Raw genomic sequence first — 25585 nt, 5'->3', positions numbered from 1 at the left:
AACCACTGCTCTATGGGACCGATATGTGACAAAATAAGCCTTCCAAAACAATCCACATTGCCAGTATAGAAAACAAATCATATTAGCATTTTTCTTATCCTGTAGACCACTGCCAGCCTGGGGGCCATTTTTGGCCCTCACCCCCACTTTCCGGCCTGCAAAATCTTTATTTTTTCTAGTTGTTTCAGTTGTTAAACTACCCCTTTATATACAATTAAGATAGAAAGACAATTCTATTTTCTTAAATGTATTTTGTTGCAAAATAAAGGTCACGGGTTCTCGCAAATGCATGGAAAGGTTTAGCTGCAAACAACAAAAATGATATAAAATGTTATAAAAATGTATAGAAACTGCTGTTGTATGATGTTAGTGATGGATATATTTCCTGAATATTGTGCTTTCTTCTAGTACTTGAACGTTGAAGTAGCCCTCACATGCACATGGCCCCAAGCTAATCCGAGTTTGTGACCTCTGCTGTAGACAAAGGCCTTCTTGAATAGCTTTTACCACTGCGATACTTCTTGACTTTTTTTATTCATACAGGAACTGCTCTTGAAGATGATTTTAAAATAATGACATATTTCAGAAATCAGAAGTTAAAGACTGCAGCTGAAAAACATGGTTGATACCTTGCAATGGATTTTCATCTTTCAGTACGTTTTATGCAACACTCTCAGTAGTCTTTTTTGGATTTTCTTTGTTGGAGTTTTACGACAATAACAAGCGGGTGTGTCCTCAGACAGAATAAGAAATGAAGAATAAGAAAAGTCATTACGGAGGAAGACACTCAGCTTTATACTAACTCTTCATTGACACACACTACGGGGGATAAACTTCACAGCAGGATAACACCCTAAAACATAAATCAGCACAAACCAGCAATTATCAGCACAAACTACAACATAAGCTGAGCAAATACATCAAAGACTAAGAAAATGGAACATTTACACTTCTTTAACAGTTATGAAACAACAAGCGTAACCAGCTAATTATTCCAGTGCTAATGGGAAATAAGGCTTGTTGCTACAATACTGTACATATCTTTATCTTTTGCAAACAAAAGGAACATTCATGTCCATGTAAAGCCCTAAACATTAAATTTGTCTTTTATGAAATGTGTAAGCCATTTGGAATATAGGAAAGGGTCAATATTACTGTTTTTATACGTACGCCAATTGGGTATGTGGGACCCTAAACTCTGAGGAAGTCAGAACGAGTTAAGCTAACAATATTAAGAATAAAAGCAGCAACAACCGAAACAAAATTAAAAGACAAATAAGTTCAGGATTTATTTGTGAGGACTTAGAGCTGGGTTTGTTTTAACCCGTGGCACAGCTACAAGTTTATGTGCAGGCTGTTGCATGGTAGGGTAACATTATAAGCTAGCGTTAGCTTGCAGTTGAGAAAAAGAGTTTGATAGTGGAAGAGTATCCTCATTCATTTTAGGACTCTCCTCCTCTTTCCTTGTACTACCAAAGCCCCTGAGCCTGGGCCGGGTGGCTCCAAAGTAAGGGAAAGTTTGCCATTATGTTTAGGACTGGGACCACCACAGTTGACTGTTGGTAGAAGAGGGCATTATCAAGACTGTGTCAAAGTCAGACACTTTGCGCAACCAATCAATTATTCTGCATCATGGCTTAACCAGTGGTGGGTCCATAGCTCAGAGAACCGTGTTGGAATTTAACTCCTCAAATAAACTGTGCGCATTAATATTGCGTTTCCCATCATCGGCCCAGATGTCAAAGACTGGCAAAGGTTCTAAACATGTGGGATGAAATGAGAGATGGTAATGATATTAACCAGAGGGTGTCATTACCTATTTCAAAAGCAAAACCTCTAAACCTCAACATCTGCTGTTGACTATTAGAAAACTGTAATAGTGGATGAACTTTACACAGCAGGATTAGATGGGAGGAGCGAATTATTCACAGTGAGCCAGAGGGCAGCATGTTTATGCTTAACTCAAGTGGGTGAGCCGCTTCCTCAGGTATAATTTATTCACAAAGAGAATGAGCCCACAATTTGAAGCACTAAAAGATGATTTTAATAAGCTGCAATCTTCCCAAATTATCTAGTGTTTGGTGCAGCTTTTTCTGGACAAAGGGCTCACTTGCTGCTTTTGAAATCATAATTTGTGTACATTTCCTGCCTCATCCTCTCATGCAAGACCGTAAAGGGCTACTCTTTTTTGCTGTCTCCCATTCTTTTCATGCAAATCTTGTTCTCACAGGTCAAAAACACAGCCTAAAACCTTTAAAGTATTAAACAGACTGACATTTGCATTGAATGTGAAGTCTTTTTTGAGGATTTTGTCCCTTCTTTCTTTACATATAGTTAATTTCATAATACATCAGGATCAGAGGGGGAGTGGATGTGTGTGCACGGAAGGCTAAATTTAAAATTGATTTGCTGTCACGTTAATCGGCAATACACACACACACACACACTGTCGACACATATCAGTAATTACCGAATACATTAGAAAGATCAGAAGACTCTCCATGATCCTCGGTGAGACCGGGCCAGCTGTTTGCGCTCCAAGCGCTCTTTGGTGTCTGCATAGTCATCAGAGCGCTTTTGCATAGGCGGCTGCTGAGGCTGCACTTGCTGTGATGAACGGGTGGGAGGTGAGAATTTTTTTTTCCTTCTTCTTCTTTTATGATTGTTTTTTTTTTCCTCTTTTAAGCTTGCCTGCCAACCCAACACCCAGAGGTGAAGTGGTTATTAGCTGCGATGTGCCAGAACTGCTGCCAGCCAGAGTCTATAGAATAAGGGCTGGGACTACAGTTTTTCCAGCTCCAAAAAGGATCATCTGACACTACATCTAAAACGTAGATAAGGCTACGGCAACACAGTTGGAGATGGATTGCATCTTCTGCAAGGCTACGATGTAAGATAGGAATGAAACGGCACTTAATTACCCTTAACTTAAAAGAGGATCAACAGATATTCCACTGATGTTTTAGACAGGAGAGAAAATTGTCGAAAAGATGGTATTATCAAAAACCATTTATTAGAAAGTGGCAAGAAGATATTGGTAGACCTATTTGTGTCACTGTAACAAATAGGGGAAGAAAAAAAAACAGCCTCAGGAGGCTAAGCGTGTTTACAGCACAGGGGTAAAAGCCTTATTTGACTTTGAAACTGTAACTACGCTGTCACATCATCTCCTCCGTCAACTAAATGCAAAGTAAATCATACAAGTGTCCGTTTTTTGGGGGGAGTGGAATTGAGTGATAGCGCTGTTTAGCCTGTTATTGAAAGGGGGCAATTGAAAAACTGTGGGATGAACAGCTTGGATGGAGGGCAGTATGGCAGAATTATCGGCGCTATTATAGAGCTCATAGTCAGTAATGGCTATTCGGACTGTAATGGCTCAGATGGTTGATAGGGTAAGACTTAAAATGGCCGGCATTTGATATTGTGCATCACAGAGTGTCATCATCATTGGGTTTTCATAGCAACTGCATGTCAGAACAAGTCTGATGTTCACTATATTTTCAAAAATATATATATTTTTTCTTTTAAAACAGTTGGAAAAACAATGTATTTATATTAAATTCTTTTGGCACAGTCATTCCCATGTGATATACCTTATTGAGCTAATGAACCTTTGTAGTATTACAAGCGAATCAGAAATGCCCAAAAGCATACAGAACAGCCTATGGTAGTTTCTTCAGCCCTGAATGGTGTGTGCAGGTTTTCCTGTCAGGCTGCCTACAGCCCCAACCGGCTCCAACAATCAGTGGATTAAAGCAGCCTCTATGTAGTCTGTGAGGGCAAAAAAAAAAATCCATGAAGGACTAATTGCTGTTTTTTAACCTTTATGCTGTGAACTTGTGGAAATAATTGAAAGCAGGGCCATAGCCAATATTTTAGAAACACTATGGCCATGAGTCCAAATCCCCCTGGTACATTACACCCCCCCAAAAGATTCTGACCAAATACCAAAAAAGTATTGAAGATGTCTCAAATATTTGCATATTCCCACACATAATAGTATGTGACCTCCGTGTCCTTAGTGGTAACTGCAGGCCTGATTAAAAGCAACCGAGATAAGCAGTTTCATCAACTCAGACCTTCTCTTATCTGCATTATGCTGGCTGGATGAAACTGGTATCTTCAGACTATACTGAGGTGCTGGAGCTATAGACTATCAAACTCAATGGAGAATAGCAGCTACACACTAAAATCTTTGCAGTCTCTATCTATCTATTTTTTCTACTTAACGTTGTTCATAAACCTATGACGAATTGCAAAATGTTGATACTGAATGTTTATGAAAAATGTTCCCTTACAATGTATTTGTTTTGTTTTCCAGAAATATGGGCTCTTGCAATATAATCTGTAACAACTACAGCATAACTCAACTTTATATGGCTATGGCTTAGGCACTCACAGACTTGGTTGAAGTTAGGGAAACATGATGGTGTTGGTTATATAACTGGAATGTCTTGCTTGGTACAAGGACAGTGTAAATTTATTGTTTAGTGAAATGTATTTGCCTAAAATGTTGTTGCTATCATTGTATATATATAAAAGTCCCTGCAATAATCAAGCAGTAGTGGAGCGAGTTCACTCTTCACACTTTGTGGTACCTGAGCCACAGCAACACTGCATCCTGGGATATTGTGACCTTCGAGCACAGTGATGCAGAAGGTGATCCTTGAAGCCGGCAATACGGTCATTTCTTCAATGACTCTTGAACTAAGCGCCATTAAGCTCGCGCATTCACACACACTTGTATCACTTAGCTACTGTGTGAGTACTTGGAGTACCTTGCCTCCTTTACCTCCTTCTCCATCTCCTTGTGCTTTTTCACAGTTAACACCCATTCCTTTCCCCTTGTGCCCTTCCACAGCTTGAGTTCAGCTCATTTATGTCCCCTGTGATGAATGTGTCACACTGGCAACACTTAGACGAAAACACACAAATACACACACTCACAAAGACGCATAAACACATCCACCAACACACAATACGAGCACACTCCATTCCCTGTGTCAGCTAGCCACAGTGTGATCTGATAAATGGTTTTTGGTGCAGGTGCTTTTTTCATTAATACACCCTCACAAACCCTACAGCTATCCAGCATATTACAAAGAAAATAGACAGAGGCAGTAAGGGAGGACTGAAGTAAAAAGAAAGAGTGGAATACAATTGAAAAAAGAAGTCATTTTCTGTTTGAGAACCTCAGGTGTTTCTGTATATCAAGCTATTATTTTGGATAAACTCTTCCTTTAACCTCAAAGTTAACAGTTTCCTTTTTTCATTGGATGTATTGATTTCCCGATGGGGAATATCTGTATTGGGCAGTGTGTCACTTAAAATGATGCATGAAAGGATCATAGGTCCCCAGTTTGCCATTTTGCACCACTTTCCATTTGTGTTGTCCCTCTTGCAAATATAGGTATTGGCATTTAGAATGAAAGAGACTCAGTAATTTGTCAGCTGTTCTTTAGTGTTCATCACTTTGTTGTTCATCGCCACAATTCAGAGAGGAGGTTGCACCAGCAGAGAGCAGGGTTTAGGGAATTAGTGTTTCATTATTAGCCTGAAATAGGTGGAAAGAAACACTATCAGACATATTATGAAGGAGTCAAAACAATAGAACTATCCTAAGTGTAGCTAAAAATATAACTTTCACAATAAATGCCCCACATGGGAGCAAAGGTTCAATTAGTTAAGTTAGTTATGGTTGGGGAAAATGGATAGCAAAAAAAGTCCTCAGACTCAAATATCTTACTTTAACTGGCTGACAGGATGTCGGTGCAGTTGGTTAAGTCATTCGGGCCACCATCAGTATTATTGCTGCTATTTGGGAGATGGGCTTGCACTTCACTCATCCATTTCAGGGCCACTTTTTGGGGATGGATACTTCCCCAAACGTAATCATATTGCCACATAATAAAGAGCATTTTAGAAAACAGACTGAATCTACAACATATCATTGAACAGTGACATGATAAGCCAATATATGATTTGTTTACATTTAACATTTTACATAACATACATAAGCAATATGAAGTCACTGAACACACTAATGTCGTATTACATTTGTGAAATCTTCAATATAACAGTGTTACAAGGACTCTTATCTTCAATGCTTTTCATGATTTTCTTCCACCAATCTTTTCCTTCTAACTCCATAAAATGAAATCTCCTTATGTCGGATACAGACATTACATTTATTGTGACATAAAGCCAAGCAAGATGGAGGGACTAGATGACGTTTTGATATGTTTATCATTAGCGTGGCTACCGGCGTTGTTGGTGAAAATGCGCAGATCCACACACCTGCAAACCTTTAGCACATAAAGGGAGAGAAGGTATAGTCTTTTGGTTTGCAGGCTGTTTTTGCCATGCTAGAGTGGCTCTAGGCATTGCAGAGTCAGTCTGTCAGACAGACGTTCGGTCCAACGCTTTGGTTCGGACAGATTTGATGGATTGCCAAGAAATTTTGTACTAGCACTTGTGGTCCTAAGTAGTTACTGACTTTTGTGATTCTGAACTGACTCACTAAAGTACCTTTAGTACTACCAAGAGTATGACTTTTTTTTCATTTATTTTAATTTCTAGACAACTATTGGATGAATTGCCATGAATTTTCCCACAGACATACATGATGCCCACAGGATGAATCCTACTAACTTTGACCTTTCTGCAGGTGACATGAAAGGAAAAGTCAGCTTTCCAGTGAAATATCTCAACATCTATATGATAGATATGCACAAAATGATGTACAGAGGTTTGTGGTCACCAGAGGATGAATCCGAATGACTTGGATGATCTCATGACATTTCCTCGAGAGCTGCCATGAGGTTGACATTTGTGGTTTTGACTGAAATGTCTCAACATCTATCTAATGGACTGTCATGAAATTTGGCACAGACTTTAACGCCTCCCTCAGGATGAACTGTAGCAAAGTTTGTGATCCCTTGACTTAACATCTAGCGCCATCAACAGATTCAAATTTCAGTTTGGTTTGACCAAACTAATGACATTCCCATTAGCCTCAGATGTATTTTGTACCAAATGTTAGGAGATATGCTGATGAATGTAATAAACATTACTTGCCTTTAGAGCACACGTCGCTTCTAGCATGATCTTGAACGGTCACCGCCACCTACGTCCACTGGCATATCACCTATTAGCTATATGCAAGTTAAGTCAAAAAATAAGTGTACTGTTCTGCCTCCAGAGCTGCTCTCCCTCTTATGTTTGTATAACTAACACTCCAGTCTATTGCATGAGTTACTTAGAAATCCAAGGGTGTTCTTTGAAAAGAGTCACTCCTGCTTTGGATCAGGGGGCAGCCAGTTGACGTGTTATGCCTTTATTCCCCACAAGGAGTTTGCAGCATGAGTTTGTAGTTGACATGTCCCACAGGGCACACAACCCACGGCGAACCCAGGACTTTTCAGGGATTTCAATGTCTCTAAGCTGGCTGGAGGACAGGTGGAACTCCCCCAGGAGGAGCCGGGAAAGGGGACATGTGGCCTGCTCTTTAGACCTGCTGCCACAGTGACCCTCCCAAAAGGAGAGTGAAAAAATGGCCAGCGGACCAGATGTTGTCAGGACTGCTCATGAAGGGGAAAATAAGAGCAGCTCCCACAATTATTGCAGAAAGGAGATTGTTAATGGGTTTTCTTCGGGAGAAAAGTCAATAAATATTTCGCTAAATAAAAACATTTTAATGAAGTTTGACCTTTTCACAGTCGGCGCAATCTGCAAGCTCTTTATCTTTAGTGTGTGAAGCCTACCCACTTTAAGGGTGGCTGCTTTTCAGAGTGCTGCTTCTTTGTGTTCTTTGAGCTCAAAATAAGAGATGTGGTATATATTGAGACATTGGTCTAACTAAAGCTTTTAAGCTGTCGTCCATCCATCCTGAAGTGCTTTTTTGGATGATTGATGACATATATAGTGTATACACCTTTTATCTACAATAAGAGACAATGTGGGGAAAGATGACTGTGATTACAAATGTCATTCCGTCTAAGAAGCTTTCTCCTCAGTTCAGACATTTGTCTAGTCACATTTTCAGCAGAACTACGAGTTAACAAGCCAGACAGTTCAGAGGCTTGATAAGCGACACACACAACAGAGACAGTTAGCTTTCCAAAGCCTTCCTAGCCATTGCTTCGTCCCATCTGTGAGTCAGTTTGAGTCAATTTGTCTGGTCAACTGCCATCACCACATCTGGAGCCATTAAAGGAGCAGCTAATGCTAACTAATCTTCCCTCCTTTCTTTAATGTGAGACTAATACCACACTGAGTGTATGGGAGCTGCCAATGACTCAGCAGATGTTGAAATAACTTGACCATCAAATAACATCTGGTGGAAATCAGTGCTAGCTTTAGCGAGCTCAGCTTCATGACTGGAAGGTAGTTAGCCTAGCTTGCTCGCTTCCACTTTCCCAGTTGAAAACGTGACAGCATGATGGGTCATCCCTAATCTTGAATGTAGAAAAATGGGCAGAGAACTTAAAGTGTGTAGGATTTAGTGGCATCTAGTGGTGAACACTGTTGGTTGCAATCGCGTATTTGACGATCTGGGAATGAGAACAGGCTGTGAAAGATGCAGGAGAAACTACGGTGGCTGCCAAACTCATGAAAAACGCAAAAGGCCCTATCTACAGCCAGGTTTGTCCATTCTGGGCTACTGTAGAAACATGACTGTTCAACACTGCAGGCTCTGTAGAAGTGGACCCGCTCCCAAAAACAGCTCATTCTAAGGTAATGAAATGTACCTAAAACCTAAAACATACCTATGAACATTATATTCCACATCTGTCAATAGATCTTCCTAAATATTACACACCTGACCTTTAAATTGTTAAACACTGTGGCCTTCTTGAAACGGTGTGAAAAATGCATTGTGTCAGCATTCGAAGGTTAAACAATATGACATTCTCCTATAGTGCACAGCAGAAGTCGACAACGGGTCTTTAAGCAATGCAGGCCCTCAGATTTTAGTCAACGTCTACCATAGGAAACACCCACCCTTAAGCTTGAATCATAGATGCTGTTTCCACAAAGCATGAATACTAAACCAAACAGCAACAGTATCATTAGAGTACAGATTTCCTTACACAAAAAGTGAGGAGATTTAACATTTCAGTTTGACTTTCAGGATGAGTCACTCAGTTACCTTGGTTGTAGTTCTTTAAATCTGACTTAAAGGCATTTGATCCTCTTTGGTATTTTACATGTCAGTGTCTGAAAAAAAAAAACAGAGTTTATGAACCAACAATAGCCCCAAGCCAGCATTAAACCATGTATTAACACATTACTTTTGATTGACAGCGCTTTTGGCTGGATGCTGCTATTATATAACCTCTGATTGGCAGAGCTCAATACCATGTCTTAATTCACAGTACCTAAAATTTGACTAGAGTGGGCAGGCTTGTGCTACAGGAGAATGGCTAATTCTTATTTAAGGCAGCAAAAAGGGGGAATAATTGCAGTGAGATTCATTAGAGCTGCTCAGTACTTCCATAGACTCATACTCCTGTCCAATAAGCTGCTCTGCTGGAACAATAAGGTGTTGGTGAAGCTCAAGGACATTTGTCGTAGTAGTAGGATGACAGAGCGCTTTATATTAATTTATTTTTTCAATACAGATTTCCCAAAATGACGTGCATATTCAGAGCAGCTACCTTCCAGTGACAAGCTCCCTTATCAGCACCGCAGAGAAGGGGACTGTTGTACATCAGCCATGACAAATGAACTACACATTAAACATTATCGGCACTCTGCCGTAAGACTGAATGATGGTCTATCAACACTCTCTGCAACAGGAGAATATGTTTGCCGTTCATTCATGTCTGAATTTTTAAAAGTCATAAACACGGCTGATGAAAATATTCTCATAATGGCTTCTAGAAAATGGTAGGAAGAGCAATTACATGTATGGTGCTTGTGTGCTGCCTGTAGGCTATATAATCCAAAAATCAGTCACACAGTAGGGCAGTAACTTAAAAAAAAAAGTTCAAATTAATGAGAACTAATGTTTAAATGGTTCAACTTTGAATGCCACACATGTGGTCTAATTTGTTCCCTGGAATACTCTCGAGACATCACCCCGGTCTTCAAGGCAAGGGTCACATGACAGTTTGTCAATTTGTTCTGCGAGGAGGTAATTGGTGAAGGAGAAGTGTCCTTGAAAAAAATGTACAAGCCACAAAGCTGAAAACACTGCAAAGCTTGTTAATCGGCCTTCAGCGTTCTGTCACTCTTTCGCCTTTAATTATTTTGACCAATCAGTACCGTATCACTTATCTGAATGTAATCAATCATGCAACAAATTTAAAGTATTAAAATGTAAAAATTGTAAGAGAAACATGTTGAATAAAGACTTGAAGCAAGCTCCCTCCAAATATATCTAGAATACCTACGAGATTTCCTTCCACAAGTTGATTTTCTTAATTGCATGTTCATATACATATATAGCCAGTGTGGTGTATAAGATAACACTGCAATAATAGCTTGCACAGCTGGGTAGTAAGCATGCTAACAGGCTGGTTGCCTAGCAGTAGTGCTAGCTCAACTACCCCCGTCTGCCCAACCCGGTCATTAAAATACTGCCACCTGGTCATTGGTCTACATATTCTAAATATAACGCTGTATCCCTATAGTCCACATAATTGTGTAACTTGCAATTGTTCTTAGTCCTAACCAGGTGCTAAAGCTGTGCCTAAACCTAACCAAACTGCAACCGCCTCTCAATGTTGAAACCACACAAGCTTTATTTTGAAAATCTGATTATCAATTTATTTTTGATAACTTAACCACGTCTCCAGAAATGTGTGTTGAGGAAATGTTAGTGCAAAGCACTTTACAAAGACAGCATTCACGCCTTTATCCACAATATTTCCATCTTTGGTGACAAATGAATAACAAATTTTAACAAAACCTCACCATCAACAGCGATTATGCAAATCATTACAATCAGTGTTCAAATTAAGCAGTCATCATAGGGCTGTTTTCCCATTCTGTATGTAAGTAGAAGTATTTTAAATGATTAACAATTTATTAATTTTGACCTTTATTTAAAAAGGATTGGCCTCTTGACTTATAAATCTCTTTTTTGAAAGTCCACTAGCAGCACCACCACAGAGCCATAATTCACATAAATCCTAAAAACCAGCATTACGTTAATTGTTCATTGTTAATTTTGCAACTAATTAGCAATTGCACTTGCTCATTTCATTACCTAAAACACCTTTATGCTTTATTATGCTTTCAGTCTATGTACAATGGCAGGGAATGCATATAGGTCTATAAACACAAAGTGTGAGAAGTAGGGCAACCACAGTGCTGTTACTATATTCAGAGGATTATACGAATTGTCTTTTGGGAATGAAATGATGCATCTTATTTACATCTGACATTTGTCTCCATTCCGATGAATACACAAGTGTATAAAATGGATGAGCACCACACTAATCATGCTCACTTACTGTGTCCCCAACCCTAAAACTAAAACCAGAGAACCTGTTTTATAAGAGAATGTAAATGTGATAGAAATTGCCTGTGAATCCCATTTTGTTGCCCCTTTCAACCAAATAAACGCAACATATTATCCTGCGAAATAACCTGAGGGAGAAATAAACCAGCGGGATGCCTTTTTTAGGCTGTTTAAAACAAGAGATGTACACAAAACATCAGTCTAAAGTGATTGTGTTACATGACTGGAGAGAGCTGCCGGCGACTGCTCAATAAAACATTCCTAGATTCCCCCTGTGAAATCCTGAATACAGCCTACACCATGGGCCAAAGACAGGGGATTAAGACCCAGAAATGTAATCCACCTCCGAAACAAGCGTTAAAAACTACTTCTCGCATCAGCTCCAGACACTCAGTAAGTCAAAGCACTTATTTCACATCTTAATACACTATAATATTAAACATCTAGCAGTATATGATACATGTGCACTACACCACATTTACAGTGTCAAGCAGTGAGTATGCATGTTGGATGGAGATGTTTATTCCTGCAGAAACTCTCAAAAATCTACTTTAATCAACATTTTATCCAAACTTCAACCGTTGCCTGGTGGAAAAAAAACAACAAAACGTGCACTATAGAAAGCTTACACCTCACGTAATCATTTATTTTGCCAGTTTTTAATCATACCCCAAGGGCTAGGAGCCATTATTGTGCCTCCTGGCATTAGTGATGCTCGCAGTGTATTGATCTAGAAGTTGATGCATCACATTTTCAGAGAATGTGAAATATTTATATGAAGTTGTTTATTACACTGTGATTGACACCATAAATGAGAATATCAAGATTAACCTGTGGGGCAATTAGATTGTTGACGTATATGAGGTGAAATACTCCACAATAAGCACCTGTTGGTGTACAATAATGCTATTTCTGGCGTTGCACAAAAGGTGTGAGCTGCTAATTAACATGCCCACACATTGCTTAGTATCATCAGCCACACATTTAAATGCATTTTTGTAATGTGAATGTACTGTATTAGTATGAATACAGCATTCATTTCCAAAGGGCAAGGATTAGCGTGATCAGCCAGCACTTATCTATACACGGCCTGGGTGGTAAAGGATTGCCTGCAGCTGCTTTTTTTTTATGAACGAGCCAGTAACCAGGCGGCAGGAGGAGCTTAAAGTTGCTGAATGGGATATGGTTCAGCTCAGACGGGATTTCTGTCTGACTCATTCACAGACTTGACCTTGTTTTTTTTTTGCTGCTTTTTTTTGTCAACATCCCACCTGTCGCACTGATCATGACTGTCCTTCCCACATGGTCTCGCTGTTTTCTCTGATGGCTGTTTCTATACCAACAGCACACAAGGGGAAGTTAAAAAAAAAAAGACTGCCACCAATGGAATACACATGTGCTCTCTAAGGTCATTTTCACATCTGTGGTTTGGGTCATTTCGACTAAGGAAAACGACATGCATCCCAAATCCATACTACATGCTAATTCTGATCATGTTTCTTTTAGTGTTTTCACACTAGAAAAGTGCAAACGAAGCAGACGCAGGATGCCCACTAAATACGGTCAATTTTGGTGGAGCTACTCTCTACTCTCCCACAATGCAAAGCACAAAGGAAATGCTCAAAGCTGGTAAAACTAGAATTAACTGTGGATGGTGGTGAGGCAAGAAAACAAACTTTAACTAAGTTTAACTAGCAGTGATTGATTGAATGTTGCACAGACTGTATAATATTTTAGTATAAAATGTACTGCTGGGACTTTATGATGATTCATATATTAGTATATCATTTATATATTATCATTTGTTCTACTGCATTTCATGTTCACACTGGCTTTTTTAACTGATTTCAGCTCATGTGTTTAATAGAAGTTTAGCTTTCAGGCCAAAATTACATATCCGTTATCACAGAGGTCCTGTGGTTGGTGTACTTTGCTTCCAAACAGGCAGACCGAGACAGGCTTTATCAGGCTGATTTGGTATCAGGCTGATTTGGTATCAGTCTGGTTGTTCAGTCTGCACCAAAGCTCGATGGACATCTTTTACACCAACTTAAACGGACTGAACCAATGCGGCGAATGCATCCAAAAGGGGCAAAAATTCCTTTGGGAGCACTTAAGCCAACCAGAAGGACAGCAATCACAGAAGACTACTGGAGAGGCACTTTGTGGGGCACTTGGGGTGCTCAAGCGCCTTCCTGGCATGACATTAGAGCAAATGCCAAGCCCAGAATAAATAACAATTTCAAAAAAGACAGAAAGAAGCTATGGAAATGAAAGCATACTGATTATTTGCAGGGATTTCTTTGCTTGAAACTAAATTCTCACTTTCACATCATGACAACTTTAATTTTGTGCAAAGTCACAGGCAGACATAACTCGGCCATTTACACATAAAAAAATGTGACAACTAAAATTTGTGCTTCATAATGTTGTTCAACGCCAATATCTCTATTGGATTAAGCTGAGTTGCCTTTAATTAAAAGACCTCCTGCTTTCCCATAATTCTTTTTATAAACATATCCGTGTGACGATTTCCTTGAACACCTTCATTACGGGGATCATCAATCAGAAATCATTTTGAAATATCATGCGGTGACAGCACGGCTTAACACAGCGATTACACGGCACTAATGAGAAAATAAATGTTGGCCCGTGTCTGGATGAAAAATCAAGGCCTGAGTGTGGCTGGGCAGCCGCGACAGCGCTCTTCTCCGAGATGACATTTATAATCAAAGGCTGACATCTGTCATCACTCCCTGAGGGGCCTTGTCTGTTGTGATTACAGTTCAGATGAAGCATATTTGCATAATAAGTGCAGTTGACTCAATGGCAGTTTTTTGGACTTTTGCTCTTTGTATTTTTTGTTGAGAATCAGCGTTCAGTGCTATGCACGCACCTCGAAACATGTGGAACAGTTTTCTCCCCGTCTGATAATTGATCACAGAGCAGAAGGTGACACTTTTCATGCCACATGTCTGATTATAGCGATTCTGAAAACCCATCACGGCACTACAAGGCTGACTCATGGTTATTGGCGTGTTGATATGCCTGGGAAATGAGAGAAAAATTATGGAGGGAACAACCGCAGCCTCAGCCTCTGGTATTTTCTAAATACCAAGAGGTCACCGTAATTTCACATCGTCCCCATCGGCAAATGAGGTGTGAGTGAGAAAAGTAGGTACACGTTCCACAACAGGGTGTATGAACACATTCACAACAGGCCTCTGGGAGAGTAAGGACGAACAGGAGATGATACACTGAATTAACATTCAGATTATGTATTGTTTTTATTGCTGCAGGAAATTCTACTCTGTCGATTGGAAGTAAATTGATTGTGTTTCTCTAGCCTGGGCAGAAGAGAAGCTCTAGGGATTGCAATGCTGGTCAGCTGGTAGTTGGTCTGTTAGTCCAGCACTTTGGCCCAGACTGAAACATAGTTATCAGATGGATTATCTCAAAATGTTGTACATTCATGTCCACAGAGAATGACACTTAATGAGGCGATCGCGTCCTTAAGCGCCACCAATAGGTTGACATTCACAGTTATTGGACAGGTTACCGTTAAACGTCCAGTGCGTGGGATCTAGTGGCATTTAACGTTGAAGTAGCAGATTGCAGCTTCGTCCCTTCGCCCTCCCTTTCCAAGCTCGGAGAAGCCAGTGTTTGGTTTGTCCCTTCTGGACAAACATGGCAGACCCCTGGAAGGCGACCCACAGTGTCTGTAGACACTAAGACACTAAGTGGCTCATTAGAATGTAACAAAAACCTAACTATTCCAATATTCTATGCTGATTATACACTAATAAAAACATACCTATGCATATTGTGATCTTTATTTGTTCCTTTGGTTTGTATACACCTGTTAAAGTAATGAGCTAATTAGCAAATTAGCATACCAACACACTAATCATGGTAAACATTGTAGAGTTGAAACAATTAACTGAGTAAGCAGTCTTAATAGTAATCGATTGCTTGTTTCAGATATTTTTCGAGCTAAGATTGGGGCAGATTAAAGGATTTGCTGCTTTTCTGTTACATATATGACGTGTAAATCGGATGGATTTATTGTCTTGTCCAAGTAAGTAAGTGAGATGTGCTTATATCATGCTTTTGACAGACAGACCCTGTGCATGCAGGTTACCCAAACACCTGTCCAAACAGGTAAGCCATTAGCTGCCTTTTGAAAGAATCTACAGAATCTGCAAACCATAAGGGTGCCGACGGAGCATTCCTCAGTCTAGGTGCCTCAAAAGCTCAATCACCACGGGTCTTGAGAGAGGTGCGTGGGACAGACAGCAAATTTAGCACATTTGACCTGAGGTAGAGCGAGCTGATGAGTAAGTACTATGCAGGAGCCTGACCGCGCAATGCTTTGTGAGTAAGAGCGAAAATTTCAAACTGGATCCTTTAACGCAACAGCGAGCCAGTCAAGAGATCTATGTGCAGGGGTAATGTGAGACCGTGTTGTTGATCTAGTGAGCAGTCATGCTGTAACGTCCTTGATCGCCTGCAGACAATGAAGATCAGACATACTAAATGAGAAGAAGTGCGTTAGAGATGAGACGAAGGCATGTAAAGGCGTCTCGAGTTCAACAGTTGACACTACATTGAAAACTCCTTCTTTTTACATTTCAAAGACTAAACAAATATGATTAATTCAGAAAATATTAGCCTTTAAACATATTCCTGCTAACATCAACATGTTTTAGTACTGCTGTACCTACGTAAAGCCTAACAGAGCCACTAGTCTTGCAGTATGCACTGCTTCTCCCATTCACACAAAACCTTCCAAACCGGGGTTATCGCCCCATATTCAGGCTACAGCGGGACAACCTGTTTGATACTGTGCTGCATTTCAATACAGCAGTTCTTCTCATTGCTATTCATTGTGTTTGAGATTTAAAGGAATGTCGCCTTTCTGTTAAGCCAAACAATCTTTTCTCCTCAAGAAAATATCATTTCCATACTTCCACAATATCGATGGCATCCGGTTTCATGCTGTACTGCGTTGCTATATTTCAAATGCATTTCAAAGCCTTTGCCAGGTAACAAATAGCTGTAATACTCCCCCCCTGTCCAGGCCAAGCTTTGTGAAGGCACAGCAACATTTCCATGCTGAGCACCACCGGGTCCCCCCGCCTCATCAAATATATTACCCCTGCATCCCTCCTCCTTAGCACCACACTGCGCTACCGGCTATTTATAGCACAAACATATTGATCACTCTCTGCACCACCCTCTATCACTCTGTCCAGAGTGAGAGCACCAAAGAGAGTGAGAACGCTTTATGACCCACCATGTACGTGAGTGTGCACGCTTGTCAGCATCTGTGTGTGTGTGTATTTGTGGGCTGGGAGGTGGGGGATTGTCTGTGTACGTGTGCGTATATACAGTATGTGTGTACGTGCAGGCTCAGGGAGAAGGGCTGCCCTGTAATTCAGTTCCAGACAGAGTTAACTCTGATTAAACAGTCTCATGGGGCTATAAAATCCCTGGATATAAAAATAGGCGAAGCATTTCACCAGTGCGACCACTTTAAAGCTGCGATATGGAAATCAGCCTCCAACATCCAATAGTGCCTTTCAGCTGCTTTAAAGACGTCGCAAAAAAAAGAAAAAAAACAGAACAGGCCTTATTAATTTATCATATAGGCTTCATTTCCACTGCGGACAAATAAATAAGGAAAGAGACATCAATAAATCTTATGATGCATAAACAGCCTTCAGGGAAAGTGTGTCACACCATTGCCGTGGGAAAATACTATTGTAATGACAGTTTATGGAACTTTGTGCAGCTAACCTTCAGATGCATTCAAAAGATACATCTTAAAAAGCGCCTCTTCAAAATGTATACATCGCTTTCACAAGCAGCTGCGTGTTATTTTTAGCAACGGCATCAAAACAGGAACGTGGTCGTGATTGACATTTCCCCTTAAGCAACTGTGTTAATCCTTGTGATTTTGCCAGTATTGCAGCATTTGATTTAACACGTTCTTTTTTTTTTTTTTGCTGCCTCCACTTGCAGGTTGGCATCGTATGAGTCAGAGAAGCTGTCACCGGCTGCCAATCAGAGCCGGGTAATTATGGCTCTCGAGTATGCTTTAATGTCAAGTTCAGTTCAGTGAAATGGCAGGTAAGTTATTCGGGGGTTCAGTATTTTGTCTGTTCTACTTGACCGATTTTTAACGATCGTCCGATTGCAAAAAAGATGATGTTCCTGTGTTTGGTGAGATAAAAGAATACACGTTTAATGTTGTGGCAGAATAAGATAGCTGATGATAATCATCACAAACCTTTTTCGGTGGTTCAGGAAGTGGCTGCACCTCCGACGTTCAAATTCAGCGTGGGATGCTTTATCAGGGTTTCATCCGTATCTCTTTTTCCCACGATCTTTACTGTCAAAGCCCAAACTGCCTGATGAATAACCTATACAAATATCAGATATCATACCATGTTTGGTTCTTTCTATCTCTAAAATGGCTAAGATTAGACCACAGCAAATGCCTGAAACTGCCAGAATCCGGCAGAATATAGTAATCCCCGCTGTTTGCTCCCACATCAGTAGCTGTCTCATCAGATTTGATAATCAGAAAATGACAGCAGTCCTCACACTCCTATCTTTTGGGCAAATATGTTTCTCGGATGCCGTGTGGAGATCGTGATTGCAGAAAAGCTTGAAAATCTGCTTGGGGTTTTGGGGGCCTACGACAAAAGGGTTTGTGGGTGTTTATCGAGCTGTCCAAAAGCCACAGCGTGGACTGAAAGCCAGAGTCTGTCCTAATGTTTGGCTTGAGTGGGTCCAACATGGCAGCTGTCTGGCTGCAGGGATTTCCATTATTATGGGGTTGTGAGGGAATATATTGCAAGGAAAGGCTGGTAAAACAAGCAACCAATATGCAAAAATATGTTGTTTCTATTCAGTTGGGTGTATTCGTATTTGCATTTTTGAAGGTCTGAATCATTGATTTAAATACATAGATCCTTTTACGTTACAGATGCCCATCAACTGTTTCTCTTTATTTTTGACAAGCCAATGAATAAAATAATTAAGCCTTGCAAACAGTATCAACTAAAGAAAGACATTTTCAGTGGGAGTCTTTAAAAAAAAGAACTGCATTTATTATGTAAAAAAGGATTTGATTTCAAGTCTTTCTTTTCTAGATTGCTGCCAAGACTTGCTCAGACTCACTCAGTGTAATGTACCTTAGACTGTAGGTTTATTTTTCTCAGACTGTTAAAAGTGTTTGGCATATGTGAAAAAAAAGCTATTGCTTTTTAAATTACTTTCAAGTCTACGGGAGTAGTCTTGTCTATGGAATCCAAGCAGTACTCCCATGTCTGTAATGCACAATGAAACCAGTCGTTCTGATCATTTCCCCTGTCCATACTAGAGAAGAGATCCCTTCCCACTGGGCTCCCCATGTAAGAACTGGGGGACAAAATTTGCAGTCCTCGTTCTGTGCAAAAACGGGTCCTTTAATTCAGCTGAAGCTAATACAAACACATTTTTTAAATTAAAGAATATATATCATTTGTAACTACCTAGAACTACCTACGTTAGAACTACAAATGAGTTAGTTTTATGGCGACAATGCTAGGTTAAGGATTGGTTAGGTTTAGGCACAAAAATAACTTGGTTAGTCTTGGGGAAAGATCATGTAACAACACATTATGTAATGTAACTACATTTTGTAAGAGTCTGCCGCATTTTATAATAAATAGCCTGAACCCAATATGTAATACATTTTCCCACGTTGTAATAGATAATATAATAATATAATATACATATTATAGTGGCTATTACAAAGAGTTTGGCTCTATTTGAATGTATTGTATGATAACAATCTGATCTTGTTACTGCTTTGATGTGGCTTAGACAGATGAAAGACCAGAGTCAACTATAACACTGACATGGGCACCACAGGTCATAGGAGACTAGTTTAATATTTGGGAAGTTTCATTTAGGTTAATTGTCAAAAATATAACGGATTGTTAACAGATTATCACATTTATATTGGTTAGTTATTAAATAATGCACCATATTATTACATTTTCATCATACAAATACACAACTCTTATTACAAAGGCCATTAAGCAAGAGATAAAGTGTATTACATATTACGTTCTTGCTGTTTTATGATTTGTATGTTATTACATAACAAAGTGGAAAATGTGTTACATTTTGTCAAGTTATGACATAATGCAGTGTTATGACAATGTGTTGTTACATCATGGTTTGGGTTAGAATTGCTACTTCACTTCATTGTCATCGTTGCAATAAGAACCACGTAGTTACAGTTAGGAACAATATTTTTATCGTTGACCAACTTCCACACCATACAGACTTCATCATTAGAACATAATTAGATGTCATTGCGGGGAAATTGCTGACTCAGTTGTTTTTCTTGGGTGGGACAGGCTGAGTAAGACAAATCAACCAGATGCCTTCCAAAGTTATGTTGGGTCACACCCATGTTGCCTACTACTAGTTGAGAATTAGTGGTCTATTTCCAACTCTTGAAAAATCAGCTGCAAAATGGCATTGCATTTACCTATCTTCTGATAAGGAAAGTCATTTTTCCAGGTCCTTTGCACAGTAATGTTATTTTTGCATAGCCACACACAACTATCCTATTTACAAAACTGGTAAACATATTAGTTGTACTTTTAAGAGGATAGAAGAGAAAAATAAGATAATTACTATCAGTATCTTAATTTTTTTCAGCAGCACTGGTCGCAGTAAGAACTGGAAAATTAGAAGATACAGAATAATAGTTGATGGACCTTGTTCAATAAACACTCGGAAGTTAAAATAAAACAGTTAGGACCATGATATTTTACACTACATACAATATATGCATCTTAAGCCCCTGTAGAATGTGTTTACCCTCAGAGCTACCACATACCTCTTTAATTTAGCCAAAACGAGTTAAAGGATAATAAAGTATACAGTGCACAGGACTGTACAGCACATTACAGATGATAATACCATCCACTGGTGCAGAGTTTTGACTAGAAGGTGGTGTTCTCTACAGCAGCTTCAATATCGCCCAAGGGGTTGCCTTTAGTGCTTTTTTGCTTTAATACCACAGAAACAACTTGTTGCCAGGAAAGATTTTAAAGGATTTCAAACCACGTGACCATTTTTGCTGCCTGTTGTTGGGACATTCGCCAATCAACATTACCCGAAAATTGAACGAGTGAGTCAGTACCCTTGGTTTGTCCCTGTGAGTATGCAGGCGGCTGTCTGGCCAGGAGCCAGTGTGTCAGGCCAAATGCGTAGGTTAGGGAACTGTTGTGCGAGGATGTTGATACAGCTCAGGTGAGAAAGAAAAGGAAAAAATTGTTTTTTCACAAATGCTAGAATTTAACTTTTGATGAATAGCAGAATGCATGTTGCTCCCTTTCAATGTGTAGCATGTGTCTGCTCTGCTCAGGCGCTTGTTTCTGCTGTCGTTTGTTGGTGCATTATCTCTTCCCGCCCTTATCTGCTGTTTGTTTCTGTGTTGCCCCTTTGTCGTGTCTCTCTGCGTCTTTATGGTAATCCCCAGCTGCTGTCTATCAATATGGAGTGTTTGTTCATAACGTGACTCCCTGGTTTAACCTCAATATACAAGTGTTTAAGGTGTAGCAGCACTGAATTCTGATGCACTGCTCTATGTAGGGGAACATGTTCGTTCATGTCCTAACTCTGAATATCCAGACCTCTGGTACTGTACTCTGTGTATACTATTTATGATACATTGCTCTACAGCAGTTTAGGTTTAACTTAAAGCTGCACTAATTAATATGTTTTTATATAAATAATGGATAAAACGACTACTTCTATGTGAAAGGGGTCATCAGTAAAGGTGAACATTATTACCCAACGTTGAAGTTCACCTCAGGTCTATGGAGCATTTTGGCATTTTTTAGCTCATTGTTTTGGTTTCATAGCCCACAACTTTAATGTTTTGGAATACTCTTATCATGTCCATCTTGAAAAAGCATTAATAAACCAACAGTATGCTGCCTGTACAGCACCACACAGCAGGCGAAGATAGCACCTAGCCGGTGAACACAGTGGAGCATTTAGCAGCTACAGAGCCAGATATTTCTGAGCTAAAAGAACAGTGAATATTGGATTTGGCTGGAATTACAACTCCAAATGTGTGTTTGTTTGTGAACATGTTTACAACTGACACTTTATCACTAGGTTTCCATGCGAATTTCAACCAAATTTGCAGATAATCCGCACTTCCATCCAGTACTTTTATGCCAATATTTGAGTTGGTTTGTGACAATAAACAGTTGCTGGCGCTAAAAATGCATAAAAATATGACATTTATTTTGTTCCTCATCACACAAATCTGATGTTTTTTGTCTGCCGCCATTTTGTTTTCATTTGAGTCAGTAAAATGTCAAATGACATGCCTCATGTACGTCATGATTTAAACAGCAAATCAGCTGTCGAATTTATCCATACATCCACCTTGCCACCTAAGAGCATAAAAGCAGGTGGATGGAAACATCCTCAATATGTTTACAGCTGCCCCTAAAAATCAGCAGGCACAATGTGAGACAAAGGCTGGAGAGCCACTGCAGGAAGGAACAATGGACAATCTGGCAAAGGCTGGACAACTGAAAATATGACATAACACAAAGTACATCAATCTACAACGCGTAAGAAAAGTATAAACAGAAAGTGGAATGATTTGATGTCTCGTTAATCTTGGGATTAAAAAGTATGACAAGACTGCTTTGTATTCAAATAATTTTTTTGTCATTTCTAATTTCTGGAGGTATCAAAATTGATTAAAAATAGTCAAAAGAAAGAGATACTTTTTGTTTTGATCACGTAATTATAGCACCGTAGTCAATTTCTTCTTGTTTCTACATTTCTTTCAAGCTGAGGGTGATTAAAAGCTGCGTGTTTGTGGAGTATGTATGATCTGTCACGCAACATAGTGATCTGCCACCCAAGCTGTATTCTGTTTTCTCACAAGGACATCGACACCTTATGCGCCCCTCCTCGCTCCATCTCCACTTTCAAAACGGCTGTGTGAGGAAAAAGAATAATAATTAAAAATATTGCATTAATTAGTGTCAGAGTTGCATAAATGTATTCAGTTTAGAGAGGACTCAAGTGCTTCTGCCATCGCTGACATCAGTTGCAAACACACAGTCACACATTGCCTCAGTCTAGACATGCACTAAATGCTTGTCTCATCTCAGTGTTGTCGCTGTTGAGACGTCCATTAAGGTTTCCCTAATCACAGTGTGGAATGGTAATGCCTCCCACATGCACTCACTCACTTTCACACACACACGCACACAACCTTGCTCCCGAGCTGTCACTTACACAACGACAGAGCTACGTGAGAGTGTAAACTAAAGAGCTTGGCTGAGATAGGTGGTCACGTAATTGATCAAGGTTGGCAAACCGAGTTGTGGAGCTAATGAATCAAGACAATGGGCAACGGGTTTAATTATGGCTGCAAGGAGGGAATCATTAGAGGAGTTCATCTGAGGGAGGTGAACTCTCTCCCCACAGTTCCCATCTGGGTCATATGATAAGGACCTTTATCGCGCAGGTCTAATCTCACACCATTACTTATGCGCTGGAGCTCTAGGGTTAGCCCTCTCTCAAGATCCCTGTGTGGCCTGAACTTCCTCGTAGGTTAGCCGCTATCAGGCAGATTAGCTCTTTAGCAGGGGGGTGTCTTGTTTGACTGATGAGAAGAGCGCCACAGTAAGTCTTTCTACATGAGCAGGAGAGTTCTCGAGGGGCGGCCCTCTTTGAAGCTCCTCCACCCCAAGTTTCCTCGCTGCTATTAGGTCGTATTATCGCCTTGTTAGCTCGAGCTGCTGGAAGATTAGAGTTGAGTTTACCACAACCTAATCATCCAGCAATTGATGACACTGGGAGGCCCAGCTTGGATTGCTACGATGAGGCTGTTTACATCATGGTTGATTTATTATGTATATTCTCAGGCCATTAAGCAAGAGGTAAGACTCCTACAGATTGGGTTCCATTTTAAACAACTCCTTTTTGGTTTAAAGTGCTTGGAGTCTGAAACAGGTGGGAATTACTTCCTCTTGACAATGGGGATAAATATTCTCAAGTGTTTGTTTCATTGTGCCTGGCACTCTGCTAACTGCTAAAGCACTTTTGGCTAACAGGTTATGGCCACTTATGCAGTAAACCTGGGATTTGGGGGTCAAACAGACCCTCTTCCTACTTTCTAAAGACTCATCCAGGTGCAGTCCACAGTACTGAATGCCCTTGACAGATTTAAAAAATGCCACAGATAGAATCATAAAGGGGGCATGACCTTGCAGCTACGATCACAGTGACAGACTGACTAACAGTCAGTGTAGCAGGAATACAGCTGCCAGAGCTAACCGAGCTAACCAGCCATGAGCAGTTGCTGTCAGAATCTCTGTGTCCGCACTGGAAACACAGACAGTTCACTGGAGCTTTGATGGTCACTAGAAGCACATTCATGGCTGTTTGTAAAACTTTGCATGTGGTAACCCTAAGCTAGCGGCTCAGACAAGCTAACCCTCTGTGTTAGGCTAAAGCTATGTAGCAGGCCACAGTCTGTTGAGTCAATACAATGGTTTTATAGGAGCAGGGTTTGGTTGGTGGTGAAAGCTGCTGCCACATTCATCACCGGCAGAACAGCCAATGGCGAAATTCAATTGCAATTGCCAGGTTTCAACCAGTACACCTAGGCCTCAATGGTATTTGTTGCAGCATGGGATGGTGCGTTGTCTTACATGAAAATGATTTTACTCGGAAAGGCATAGGTTCTTCTTTTACGTACCATGGCAGAAATGCTGTTAGGACTCACATATTTGCAGATATTGACACCTTCAGGCACTTGTAAAGGGACTATGCAACCTCACTTCCCATGATTCCAGCCAAAACATCTCCTTGCTGACGTCGCAGCCTTGTTGGGACATGGTGGCCATCCAGAACTCCATCCATCTGGACCATCCAGTGTAGCACGGCATACATCAGTGAATAAAACTGTTAGACAATTAGTCTTCATGTATTTCTGAGCCCACTGCAATCATGTCTCCTTGTGGGCATTGTTTAAGGGTGGCCGAAATAAGGGCACCAGCAACTTCAAATACCTTTTTTACTACTCATCAGTGGCTTTTTCACAGCTTTTTCATCATTTGGAGTTTGCCTGCCAACAACAAAGATGATATAAAATGTATTGTAACTCTTGTTTGCAGTATGATGTCTGTAGTGCTTTCTTGTAGAATTTGAATGTTGAAATATAATATCAGCAGTGGCCTTAAGCCAATTTCAGATTGACTCCTGTTTTATAGTGTATTGTTTTGCAGTTAGTATACAAGAAATCTAAATATTAAACTGTCTTCTGAGGGGTTCCTGATAGAACATAGAAAATAAATGACCAATAATTACACATATGGACAAAAATATACAAAAGATGCACACATATATACATATGTAAATTGCTGCCAATAGGCATGGTAAAAATGCTAGGAAGAAACAAGTTAAGAGAACACAACTACTGACAAAACTGAAGTAGTTTGGCTCATCATATTATCTTTAAAGTAAAATTAAAACTTGTGGGATTGGTGGATTTGTGTTGCAATATGAGGGTACCGACTCCACAGTCGAGGTCCTCTTTATCCGAAAGAGAATTGTTTTATACAGAGTTGTTGTCAACCTTGAAAGATGCAAAAGATTTTTCACGTCTGATGGCGGAGGGGAAAATTTATTAAAAAGTGACAAATTAATTTCAACAATTAAGCATTATAACTTTCATAAAAGTAGGATTTGTTTCAGGGCTGTTGTATTAGACAGCATTAGTTATAACTAGGTCCGACAATAATCTGACAACGGAGTGTAAATATGAGCTATCATCTGCCAAGAGATGGTAGAAATTCACACGCACATTGTGGCGTAAACCTCAGCAATACGTTGGCAGTGTATTAAAGGAGCCGTCATTTGTATTGTACACCACTGATGCAACAGGACAGACTTTAGCAGCGGACTTTGGTGATATGTTTCATTTATACAAACAGAAGTCAATAAGTCACCTGGCACAGAGGTCCCAGTCTCGCCCTTCAAAAGGAAGCGATTATAGCCAGAGCC

Source organism: Morone saxatilis, unplaced genomic scaffold, assembly GCF_004916995.1.
Source record: "Morone saxatilis isolate NCDOM2014 unplaced genomic scaffold, NCSU_SB_2.0 Contig6, whole genome shotgun sequence".
NCBI classification, from domain to species: Eukaryota; Metazoa; Chordata; class Actinopteri; family Moronidae; genus Morone; species Morone saxatilis.
Note: the sequence above shows the minus strand (reverse complement) of the source record.